Consider the following 13,082-nt stretch of genomic DNA (forward strand, 5'->3'; position numbering starts at 1 on the left):
CTAACACTCTTTTTGGGTCCAGGCGATGGAGTCTCTCCTCTTCCTCAGAAGGATGTGGTTGAACATAAAAAGGAAACAAGATGATGGACTGGCCTACATGAAAGGGAGTGACCACTTGAAGTTAAAAGGAAGCCCTGGTACGAAGCACCACCTTGTCAGGATGGATGGAAATGAAAGGTGGCTTTGAGAAAAGGGCCTGCAGCTCCCTCATTCTGCGGGCAGAAGTGAAGGCTACACGAAAGGCTGGCTTGACTCGAAAGGAGCACACATCAGGAAAGTAAAAAACAGTTCAAATCCCATTGGGGCATTATGAACAGAGAAGGAGGAAACATATGGGTAAGACCCTTCAGGAATTTAGCAACAATAGGAGATTTACACAAAGAGGGTTGGTCAGGTAATCTCAGGAAAGCCAAGATGGCAGACAAGTAACACTTGAGGGTTCCCAAAGCAGAGCCCTGCTGGGGCAGAGAAAGAACAAACAAAAAGATCTCTGATAGGAGGGCAAAAAGGGAGTCAACAAACTTGTCTGTACACCATGCCAAAAATGTGTTCCAGCAACAGGCATATACCATTTTGGTGGAGGGAAGCCTGGCTGCCCAGATAACGTTACAGACTTCAGGTGGCACATCAAAAACTGTCAACTGCCACTGCTCAATCTCCAAGCAAGAAGTCGGCGAGTGGACAGGTTCGGGTGGAGAACTGTCCCCAACTGCTCTGACAGAAGATCCTCCCGAAGGAGCAGTCTGATTTGAGGATCGATGGCCATGCTCAAGAGCTTAGGATACCAAACTCTTCGTGCCCAGTCTGGAGCCACAAGAATTACTTGAGCTTGGTCGTTCTTAAGCTTTTTGAGAACTCTGGGCAGACGTGGTATTCGCGAAGAGGCATAAAGGAGGCCCGAGTTCCACTTGAGATGAAAAGCATTGCCAAGTGAGTGTCACCTTGGAAACTCCAACATGCAACAAAGCAGACATTGCACATTCTCTGCGCAGGGGAATAAATCTAACCAGGGCTCTCCCCACAGCTGAAAGAGACCGTACGCCTCCGGATGGAGATCATGATCGACCAGGCACTGACATCTGAGTTCATACGCTCTGGCGTTCAGACAGCCCGCCAGATGCTGAACCACCAGGGGTATGCCCTGATGTTCCAGCCCTGTCCAGAGGCATAGAGCCTCCTGACAAAGGGTCCACAACAGCCCCCTCCCTCTTTGTTGCAGTACCACATGGCTGTGGTGTTTTCCATGAACATCTGCATCACTTTCCCTTTGAGAAAGGGAAGGAAAATGTTCAATGCTACCCTGATTGCCCTGAGCTCCAAAAGATTGATATGGAGCCTGGACTCCGCCGGAGGTTAGACGCCTCTGATCTCCAGCTCTTCTATGAGACCGCCCTATCCCAGAAATGGCGCATCTGTCAATACTGTCAGATCTGGTTGGGGAAGGGAGAGAGATCTGCCTCGGACTCAATTGCTGTTCAAAAGACACCACTGCAGATCTTGTGCAGTTCCCTCCAAGATCTGGACCATGTCTGAGAGATTCTAATGATTTTGCGTCCACTGAAACATCAGGCCCCACTGCAGCGCCTGCATATGCGATTTGGCATCTGGCACCAGCAGAATGCAGTAGCCCATGAGGCCCACCAAGCCTCAGTTATTTTCACCAAAATCCAGGACAGAGGCTGATACATCTGTATCATAGCCTGAATATCCTGGACTCACTGCTTGGGAGGATAAGCCCAAACTGCACTGCGTCCAGAACAGCTCCGATATAAGGGAGCATCTAAGAGGTGTCAGGTGTGACTGACACATTTATAGTGAACCCCAGTAAATGTAGGCAGTCTGCCTTAGTCTGAAGGTGGGAGACGACAGCCTGGGGCAAGCCTGCCTACAACAGCCAGTCTTTGAGGTAGGGAATGAATGAAACCCCTAACCTGTGCAGATGAGGTGCGACCACCGCCATCACTTTGGTAAACACTGGAGGGGCGCTGGTAAGGCCAAAAGGGAGCATGGTAAACTAAAAATGCTCATGGACTACTGTGAACTGCAAGTAATGTCTGTGGGCAGCCAGGACAGGAATATGTAAACATGCATCCTGCAAGTGCAATGCTACCAGGGTAGATAGGACCTGAGCCAGAGTGAGCATTTTCAACTTCTCCTTTCAGAAGAAGAGATTGAGGGACTGAAGTGCTCGGATAGGGCGAAGGCCCTTGTCCTTTTTGGGCACCAGTGAATAGCAGGAATAACAACCACAATCTACTTCTGGCACGGGGACCCTCTCTATGGCTTCCTTGGCCAAGAGAGCCTTAACGTTCTCACAGAGAAGTGCCAGGTGATCCTCCGTCATGCCATTGTAGACTGGTGGGAATGATGCAGCAGCAGTCTCAAAGGGAGGGAGTAGCGTCTTCGGACAATTTGCAAAATGCACCTGGCTGATGTGATGGATTCCCAGCCGCCAGGGGATGGCAAATCTTGCCTTCGACTGGTCCGTGATGGGGAAGCGTCAGACTTGGACGGTTTGGGGGCTGCAGCAGAAGGAGGGGTGTACTGGGCCGACTGCTGGCCCCCCTGATACACGAGGGCGTTCGATCCTATGTCCCCAGCCACAAAGAGGTTGGGCAGCTTGCACGGCACAAAGAGCAAGAGGTAAAGGGATGCAAGTGGACGCCCCTTTGGTAGCCACGAACGGGGCAAAAAGCAGACAGAGGTGCGAGGGGCAACTTCAAGGCCCAAGGACTGAGCCGTAGCCCAGGACTCCTTAAAGTGCTCAAGCACCGAGTTTGCTTTGTCTCCTAACAGACAGGTGCCAATGAAGGGTATGTCCATAAGCACAGCTTGGACATAACCCAAAATGCCAGTTATGCTCAACCAAGCATGGCGCCTCAAGGCCACAGTTGATGCAACTGATCTACCTAGTGAGTTGGTCATAGCCAGTCCACATCGTACTGTGAATTTAGCTGCGTCTCTCCCATCAGCAACAGCTTGAGAGAGAATGGCTTCTCCTCTGGGAGCTGTGGCAGCACCTGCGCAACTGTGTTCCATAAAATATGGGAGTAACAGCCCAAAAGGCATGCAGTGTTTACGGCCCGCAATGCCAGACTGGAGGATGAAAACATTTTCTACCCAATCGGATCCAGTATTTTGGATTCCCTATCCGGGGGTGCCGAAGGGAATGTGCCTGGGGATGTAGAGGCCTGTATAACCAAGGTCTCAGGGTTGGGGTACTGAGTTAGGAATACTGGATCATTAGGCACAGGCCTATGGCGGCGGGGGATTCTCCTATTAACAGGAGCTCCTGTACTCAGTTTGGACCAAGTCCCAAGCAGGACACCAGTTAGGGACTCATTGAAGGGTAAGAGGGGGTCTGAAGAGGAAACCCCTGGCTGAAGCACCTCAGTCAGGAGGTTGGTAGGGACCTCCACAGAAGGCAGCTCAAGGCCCAGGACCTCAGCCGCTCTCCTCACCACCACTGAATATGACACTCCCTTCTCAGTAGCCACGGTAGGGAGAGAAAGTATGCCAGTGTCTAGACCATTGCCTTCACCCAGGTCCTGAGCTCAGTCCATGAGTAGAGTCATCAAGCTGGTATTCTAAAGGGTCCAGCAACTGCTCCATACTTTCACCACAGCCGTACCTATAAGAAGAATGGTCAGGATCCAACCTAGGGAGCAAGGTCGCTGTCATCATCGGAATCTGCATTGAGCGAAGCCGGTCCAGCTCTGTGTTGGGAGTCAGCAATAAGTATGGGATCAACGCTGTCGTCGTCTGGAAAGGTCGCGGTGGCACAACCAATGCCGGTGAAGATACAAAAATGGATCCCTGGGTGCACTCCAGAGCTGCGGCCGAAGCTGCTGATGCAGAACCCGAGGGGGGCCACAACCATCCCACAGGGCCAGAAGGCGCCCCAGCAGAGTCATTCTGCCGAAAAATGAGGAGCATGGCCTCATAGAACTCACGGAGTTTGGCAGGGGTGACTGGAAAACTCAGGGGGGTGCTAAGCCTACCCAAAAGTAGGCTCCGAGGACAGAGGCCTAGAGCGATGACGTGCCTTTTCCTGCGGCGTGGCATCCAACTGACGGGGTGAAGTCAAAAAACATTCGCTCTTCTGCAACAACTTCTTATGCTTACCCGAGCGTCGCGAAGATTTCAAATGAGATGACAAAGACTGAGGGGGCCACATGCGGGTTTGGGACCTTCCTCTACACATAGACCGCGAGTGACGGGGAGCCGAGTTCCGGGTAGTAAGGAGCTGTAAGGACCACCACCTCAAAGTCTTCGGGTTCATAGCCCTGCACTCGGAGCACGACTTCAGGTTGTGGTCGCGCTCCAAACACCAAAGGCACACAAGATGCGGATCCATCATGGGCATCATCTGATAACAGGAGTCATAAGGCTTGAAGCCAGTCTTCAGTGAGGACATCTCAACGCACCACAATGTAAAAAAATCTTCAACAAAAGTCGAAAAGTCTGTCACAAAGTGACTTTGGGGCAGCTCTTCTTCGGATCTGCACGTAGGCTGGTGCAGAAAGGAAACAACTGACATCAGTGCACTGAGGTGGCACCTATACACAACCCACAATGTCATATTCAGGGAGCAAGATGTCAATGACAGACAGAGTTGACCGACACCGCCTAACAGCGAGCAGGGGTACTGCTCCAGAAAAATCTCTGGATCCAGACTGACACCTGGGGGGAAATATTAAGGTAAGGAATCTGCAACTAGAAGTCTCAATCAGATAGCAAGATATAAAAAAATGCTTAATGGTACATGGATGCTCAATGGCACTACCATCGTCATGTCTACATTTTAGTGTTTATAATGCTGCGATAGGGGTTATGATGCATTGTTATCAATCTCTAAGCACAAAAATAACTTAATATTTGATTGGTCCTCCAATGCCACCCTCTTTAGTGTAAAAAGTTAATTCACAGAGGTGTATAAAGACATTTCACTGGGTTTCCATATGTATGCATTGGAGAATGTCTCATTTCAAGCTGTACGACTGCTTCAGGGGATAGTAATGTAAACTAAAAGACTGCCATAATTTTCATTTCAATTCAGCTCCTCAATTCAATCACTCTCATCTACAGACCACTGAACTAATAAAATACCCTTAATCTTTTAACCACTTTAACCATAATTAGGATTTTCCAGTTTTAACTATTATCTACAATCATTTCCAATAAATCATACCCAAATACTCAGTCAATGTAACTGTGACAGCAAACCAATTAAATGACCTATTAAATTTGCCAAACACTATCATTCTTCCAGTGGAAGAACGATAGCAGCCAGCAGCAACCGCTGCAAATCCTTTAACAATGAAAGGACAATAAGACCCGATAGGACTTTACTAAGTTTATTATCTTTTCATTGTTAAAAGGGTAGGGCATTGGGTGTGACGAGCAGTGAGGTGGGGTGCACTGTGCACTCCCCTCAGTGCACATGTGTGTTTGGCCGGCTATCTCGGGCCGGCCAAACACACATGCGCACTGCGCTCTGTCCAGCCCAGTACTGTGTTGCCAGGCTGGAGAGAGCAGACACAGGCTCCCAGTTTGCCTGGGAGCGTCGCCTTGGCTGGGCGCTCCCAGCTAATCCTCACGCTGCTCTGAGGAGAGTGAGGATTGGCCACAGGGCAGGATTGGAGCCTGTGCCTGCTTGCTGCTGATGGAGGATCGGCAGTGCGGGGACAGGTAAGTTTAAAAAAACAAAACAAAAAAAAAACTGTTTTAACATTCCCAAATTCACCCCTCCCTCCCCCGCAAGCCACCCCACCCCCAGTAAACCCCACGAGCTGCGACTGCATTCTTCATGCACTGTGTGATCACTTAAGCAATAAGCATGTTTATGATAAATTAAAATACAGTTTTCTTAACTACACTCTATGGCCAATGTCACCAATAACTGATGTAGGTTCACACTACTCTTATGAAATCATATGAACTGGTAATTTCAATTAAGAGAAGACTAATTTTAAATTTTAAAATAAATGAATGCTACCACTATTTGACAAGGAATGGTCTAGTAACCTTTTCACTAGGAACCGTTGTTTTCTTTTCATTTTATGAACAAAGCAGCAACACAGACATGCCTCCTTTTAAGTAAGGGAATCGGCTGCTAATAACGCTAAGAGACCATTAGTATCATTCATACCCACACCAGCTCAATATTCTGTTGCGGACCACTGAAAATTATGTTTCTCTAGCTGTCCATCTTCCAAGTGATTGAATAAAGACTTAAAAGACACCTTGCCTTCAAAATCAACTAATGCAATCATCTTATAGAGGTGCCCATGCTATAATGATAGAACATAAATTTCCAATTCCATTAAACAGTGGAGTAATTATCTTAGACCAAAAACAGAGGGGTTCTTTAGCACTGCTGCAGATGAGCCATTATGTCCAGGACCCGATAGGACTTTAAGTTCAAAATTAACCTTCCTGTGAAATCCACAGTAAAGCTGACCTTCAGCTCACTGTCCCTTTCTTTAGATCCACAAAATGCCTGCTGGTCTGGCGATCACCCGACAAAAAAACTCAAAAAGTAATTTGCCCACTGAGCCTCAGCGATGTTTGAGTCAGTTGCATGTCTAATACTGGCACCTGTCCAAAATTGTTTATTGTTTTTGCTTTTACAGGCAATGTATAATCTGCACAATTCAGTTTTCAGACATTTCCTACTCAAATTAAATATTTTCTACATTTGTGGCAATATTGTTTAAACTCATGTGGAATCCAAGTGTTAAATGGTTCAATGTTACCTTTGCTCACATTGCTAAAACCTAGTTTTTGTTGGCATTTGCAGATTTCCTGAAACCAAGCTTGTCTAGGGTCCCACTTCACTCTATCACATTCAATTAAAAAAATATATGTATTCACTATGTTAACACAGCAAAAGAACACACAGTTCTACATAACAAACCCTCCAGTGCATTCCTAAACCATACATTTACAATCTGAGAACAATTACAACACAAATGTGATATCCTAACACATCGTGAGAAAGACAATAATCAGGTAGGGTTCATAAGTGCCAGTGGCAAAGGGACGGAGATACTGAAGGTGAACAGGTGGGAAACTAGCAGGAACTGAGGTCTATTGGAAAAGGGAGGGGGCAGGCGAACCTCACTGCATGCAGCCACACCATAGTTGGGATATTCTAGCTATTATCTTGCCTGCATGGATTACACTTTCACAACTGCAGCCAGGATAATCAGACTATGCCCCAAAGGCGTGAGGGAATATGCTGCAGCCTAAATGGGGTTAATTGCTTAGTCCACAATCTCCATGTCAGCGGACCCTGTTGCGGACTCAGGTAAGTCCTGGCTAGAATCTCATTCCTCCACCCCATAATTTATCAGTGCATAGGGGCGTGGCTTCGGGCAACAAGATGGCAGTCACACTCAAAGTGCTCCGGACCCCTCTGTCATCCACCAGCAGAGACTCGATATACCGCAACTAAAATTGGATCCGATGCGAATGTGACCCCCCCCCATGGCAAGGTGAAGGGGTTGTGACGCCCGAGGCATCTACAGAGCTCAGGGAGCCGCAGAAGCGCCCGGCCGAGGGATCGGACCGGCTGGGGGCATCCAGGCAGGGCCCATGAGTGAAGCGGAGCACTTCACACTTGTGGCTCTGGCTGCGAGCAGCAATGACTAGGTGCTGACCAGGCCAGGCAGGGGACCAGAGTGGCGGTCCGGCTGAGGAGGACTCCTGCAGAGGAGCAATCGTCGAAGCAGAGACCCAGGATGAGTGCTCCGTCCAACACACAGTGAGCGGGGACCGACTGCGGTAAGGGAGGAGCAGCAAGATATGCCCGGGCCACGGCAGACCCCAGTGACTGACACCTGACTTGAGAGGACAACTGTGGGGAGTCCTGAGGCCTGGAGATAACTGAACCCCCTGGAGCCCAGAGAGGCCCAAACTCTGTCTGACACGAGGTGAGCGGGGAAGCGACTGGGGCACGGGCGGAGCAGCGAGATAGGCCCAGGACACGGCAGACCCCAGTGGCTGGAGCCTGACTTGAGGGGGGGCAGCTACGGGGGGCCCGAGGCCTACAGATAGCTGAACCCCCTGGAGCCGAGGAGGGAGACCCGAACAGGAGCCATGCCGGGCCAGATGAGAGAGGCACCAACTGGAGACAGAGCGCGACCACGCAAGAAGGCCGAATGGGCCCAAGTGCCCTCAGCGTGTGCTCTGACCGAAGGTGGGTGCCAGACGTGCCACGTGGCCGGACTGAAGGCTGGGTGCATGGCGCTGGCTGGTACAAAGATGCAGAGCGCAGCTGGGGCCCAGGGACACGAGCCGCGGTGTTGACACGAGAGGAGGCCGCCCAAGCAGAATAAACTGGCCACTCCACCCTGATGAGGACGGGTGTGTGCGAAGAGTGAGGTGAAGGTGCGGCCTGGAGTGAGACTGCAGGTCATGCCCTGCCCCAGTGCTACAGGCCAGGGACACCCGTGTGGGTCTAGCTGACCAGCAGACAGGTCCTGACGCAAGACCAGCAGTAAACACGATCCCACGAAGGGTGCTGGGGCACAGGCGACTGCCAGCAAAGTAATCAACGAGGCGGGGGGGAGTTGGTGAGGGACTCCACCTGGAAAGCCACCAGGTTTCCCCCTCCCCGTTCCCATTTTTGTCGATTTTCCCTGGGAGACCTCTTGGACTGGGGTGCGACCTGGGCACCAGGGAGATAGACAGCACCAGTGCTCAGCCTGCACCCCCCCAGACAATAATTGGTGTGTCCAGTGTCGAAGACACAAAGATAAGGAGGTGTCTGAGTCTCCGGGCCCCCCCTCTGGTCCCACCATGGGGAAGGACAAAACTCACTAAACAGCCACCGGCATCACAGCAGCACATTGAACAGTATGCCACCCAATTAAACCCCCAGGGCAATAGTGCCTCAACCTCTGCAAAATCGGTGAAGTACGCAAAGATGTGGGCCTACTTTGTCAAGACCTCCGAACAGCAGAAGGCTGTATTTAAGAGGCAGAAGACCACGTCGCAACAATTGAAGATGAAATAGTTGACCTTAAATCCAAGGTGGCCCAGCTACTGACATGCACATCTACTACAAACACTTTGGTTTGTGGGTTTCAGTTATGTTTTTGGGCAACAGATGCTTCTGGGATGGAAGTATGGGGTGGGGGCAGTTGGGGGGGTTGAGTGAGTATTTTAAAGTCATGTTACGGTTGTGTTTCTTATGTATTAGCACTTTTCTTTCAGGGGGTCGCATCATACCCCTAGATATACATCATATAAATGACCCTCCAGAGGGGCTTCCTAATCACAGACCCCTCCCCTTGGGAAAACTGACACACACAAAGTCCTGAAGGCATTCAAACACTGTTCGCCCGCACACTTTGGGGCTCCTTAAAAAGGTATTTTCTTGGAATGTCAATGCACTCCTAAACAAAATTAGGCGCTTCGCAGATTTTGGCGCCGTTCGCCGCTTTGCCCCCTCTATAGTGTTGCTCCAAGAAACACACCGACTAGGCACTCGTTGCCATATGCTCTTGCAAGGTGGCTATGACAGGGCATACCACGCGGGCTTCTCTAGAGGCTCTAGGGGAGTGGCAATCCTATTACACCGCTCATTACCAATAGGAATCACCGCAACTAAGCTAGACCTGCATGGCCACTATGTCGCCATGTCTGGCACCCTAAGCAGCCAGTCGATAAATTTCCTGAGTGCATATGCCCCCCAGGTGTACTCGAACGCTTCCTGGAGATCCCCCAGGGGGTTATAGCCCAACTCCCCCCGGGCTTGACAGTCCTGGGGGGTGACTTTAATGCCGTCATGAAACCCTAGGCTGACACCACTGGTGCACCATCAGTGAAGTGGCAAGCAACAACACCTCTGGGCAGATGGGATGGGTCTTTGCGACGCGTGGCTTGTTTGGCACCCTAGAATGCGGCTATACACACACACACATCGGCGGCGCATCACATGCATGCAAGAATAGACCTTTTCATGCTAGCTCCAGATGTTCTTTGGGTCACAAGCACAGAGATACTCCCGTACGGGATGTCAGATCACGCATCACTTCTTGTGCAGACAGACGACCCCTGCAAGGCTCAACGCCCCCTGTTGCGGCTGAACGCTTGGTACCTACAGGACGACACCTATGTCCAAGCCTGAGAGAGGAACTCACCCACTACTTCAACAATATTGGCTCTGTAAAATCATCAGGGCCGCCTCCATGGCCACCCTCCGAGGGCATGCCAGACATCTTCTCCGGGTGCGAGAGCATGCGAAGAACCAGCAAGAATCAAGCCTCGAGGCCCAGGCACTATGTCTGGGAATGCAACTTTCCTCCACCACTCATGCAGCTACTACCAGGCAACTGGGACTGATTAGAGAGGAAATCCGTCACTTACCCTTGAAACTTATGGGGCATGCCTCAACAGCTTGAGTATATGGATGGGGTAACAAAAATGGAAAGCTACTGCATTGGCTGGTATCCCGACCCCTAGCTGGTAGAATTGTCCCTGACACCGACGACTCAGGCAGCTCTTTCATAACGCCCCAGTCTATCACTCAGGGCTTTGTCACTTACTACACAGGGCTTAATGCAGAACATCCGCAACCCTAATCGGAGTGGGATGCCCGATGTGTCCCTCCTCAGCATCTCATCACAGGGAAAGAGGACCTTGATGAATCCATAGCGCTAGAGGAAATTAAAGAGGCTATCTCAGAACTAGCCCTGGGTAAGACCACAGGCCCAGATGGGTTTTCTGGCAGGGCTTTATAGTAAGTGTGGTGAACTTTTAGCCCCACACTTGCTGAACGTGTATGCAGAAGCGGAGCAGACAGGAAACTTCCCCTCGGACCTTGATCAGGTCACCATTGTGGTGATACCGACGCCCCATCCATCCTCAACATCCTGTGCAGCCTACTGCCACATTTCGCTCAACACCAAAATAAAAATTCTCTCCAGAATAATACCTGCTAGGTTGAAGAGGGTGCTAGCCTCCCTAAACCACCCAGATCAATGTGAATTCATGCCAGCCAGAAGCATCCAGCACTGCCTTCGGCAGCTTTATGCAGCGTTGGCCCACCGCCGTTCTTTACCCCCACACCTGGCGCTGCTTCTTATAGACTTTGAAAAAGCATTTGATACGGTTGACTGGTAGTATCTCTCCAAGGTGCTCATAAAATCAGGAATTGGCCCTAGATATCAGGGTCTGGTGCAGCTCCTTTATTCCAACACGACTGCCCGTGTGCAGGTGAACGGGGTAGTCTCAGCCCCCTTCCCCATCTGCTAGGGGACCCACCAGGAATGGCCACTATCCCCGCTTCTTTTCACCCTAGCGATCGAGCTGCTGGCGAAAATCATAAGGGAAGATGGGCTTGCCCACTGGATGTGAGGACCGCATCACCTTGTATGCCAACGCTGTACACCTTTATCTGTCCACCTCAGCCAGTAGTGGGCCGGTGTCTGCAAATGCTGAAGCTATTCTATGAGGCCTCTGGCCTGACGCTTAGCCCCAACAAGTCCATACTAGTCCCTCTGCAACCTGCAAGGGACTGCTATGACTAGCAGGACAACATCCCTATTTGGCGCAACAGCTTCCGATACCTGGATATTACTGTGGCCCATTTGCCTGAGTTAGCATGGTCACTTAACATCACACAGAAGATTAGAGACGACCTCAAGAGATGGCAGACCCTACCTCTTAATGTCCTGGGAAAAAGAGCGATGTACAAGATGATGATCCCACCCCGTTTCCTTTATCTTCTCCAGAAATTTCTCTATCAACTCCCCAAGCGATGTTTTAAAGAAATGGACGCAGTGGTGCAGCAATTTCGGTGGCATAACTCTCGTCTATGACTTTCACTCCACACCTGCGAGCGAGATGTACACGAGGGGGGGCTTGGAATGTCCAACCTATATCTCTATTATCTGGTTACACAACTGCTGGTACTTAATGATTGGCTGGGAGGAGGGTAGTCAGACCCCTCGGTACCAGCTTGAACTTTTGACAATGGGCTTCCCCAAACTACTTGAGTTATTTTATTGTGCCCCCCCCCACTCCACCCCACGAGAGATTCCTGAAGTGATGAGAATGGTACTTATAGGGTGGAGGGCAGCACAACGAGAAACAGGGTGGTGGGCAAGTCTCACCCAACAAACCCCACTTTGGCAGGGAACGTGGCTGCGTGAAGTCTCCACCTTGGAGGGGTTCCATAACTTGAACAACATAGGCATTTCACTTCTAGGGGACATCTGAGTGGGATCCCATATGCTGTCCTTCCAGGGACTCGAATAGCAGTACTCACACTCCAAGACCCAGTTTCATAAATACTTGCAGCTTTGGCATGCGATAGGTGCCCACATCTGGGCTGGTATGGTCCTCCCAGAGTTTAGTCCGGTAGAGGTGAAAGTCCTGATGGTTGACTTGGGCAAGTGTGGGGTGTCCCAGATATACTGTACTTGATCACCAACACAGCAAAACCGCTCACGAGACTCAGACAGCGATGGGAGGGTTGGTTGGGTCAGCTGGAAGAAGAGGACTGGCGAGATGCCTTAATGGCCCCAAGGAGCCTGACCATAACTACCTAACTACCTGCCTCCGACTGATACCTACACACCTCATACGTAACCCCGGACAGAATGCAAACAGCGAGTCTCTGACCTCATGCTGATTGCCCTCATTGCTCAGGACCCAAGGGTGAATTTTACCACATGGTGTGGGCTTGTCCGCGCACAGCAGCCTACTGGTGAGCGGTGACCACTGAACTTTTCGAAGTACTGGCGGTGGAGGTAGAGATGGGCCCGTTGCCAATCCTTCTGGGTGTCCTCGAGGGAGTGGAGAGCAGCAGGGAAGACCGTACCTTCCTGGGGATAGCATGCCTGGTGGCCAAGAGTGAATAAAATCAATAAAGCTGTTTATCAAAAATAGCTGGCCAAATAGTATAACTTCAGGTCTTGGAGACCCGGGCCATCAAACGGCCAGGTTCAACTTGGGGACATCCAGGCAAACCCTACTGTGCCTTCCCACCCACGCCAAGGAGACCAACTCTACTGCATTCATTAGTTAAATTATTTGTAAATGACAGCTTCCTTTGATTTGGGGTTGAA

General features: G+C 50.4%; 1 protein-coding gene across 5 annotated transcripts in view; it reads right to left on the reverse strand.

Annotated features, from left to right (window-relative positions):
- The window catches only part of SIK3 (SIK family kinase 3), a 585,214-nt gene that overhangs the window by 276,750 nt on the left and 295,382 nt on the right, over positions 1–13,082 (reverse strand). The window lies entirely within an intron of this gene.

This window comes from Pleurodeles waltl, chromosome 3_1, assembly GCF_031143425.1.
Source record: "Pleurodeles waltl isolate 20211129_DDA chromosome 3_1, aPleWal1.hap1.20221129, whole genome shotgun sequence".
Taxonomy (NCBI): domain Eukaryota; kingdom Metazoa; phylum Chordata; class Amphibia; order Caudata; family Salamandridae; genus Pleurodeles; species Pleurodeles waltl.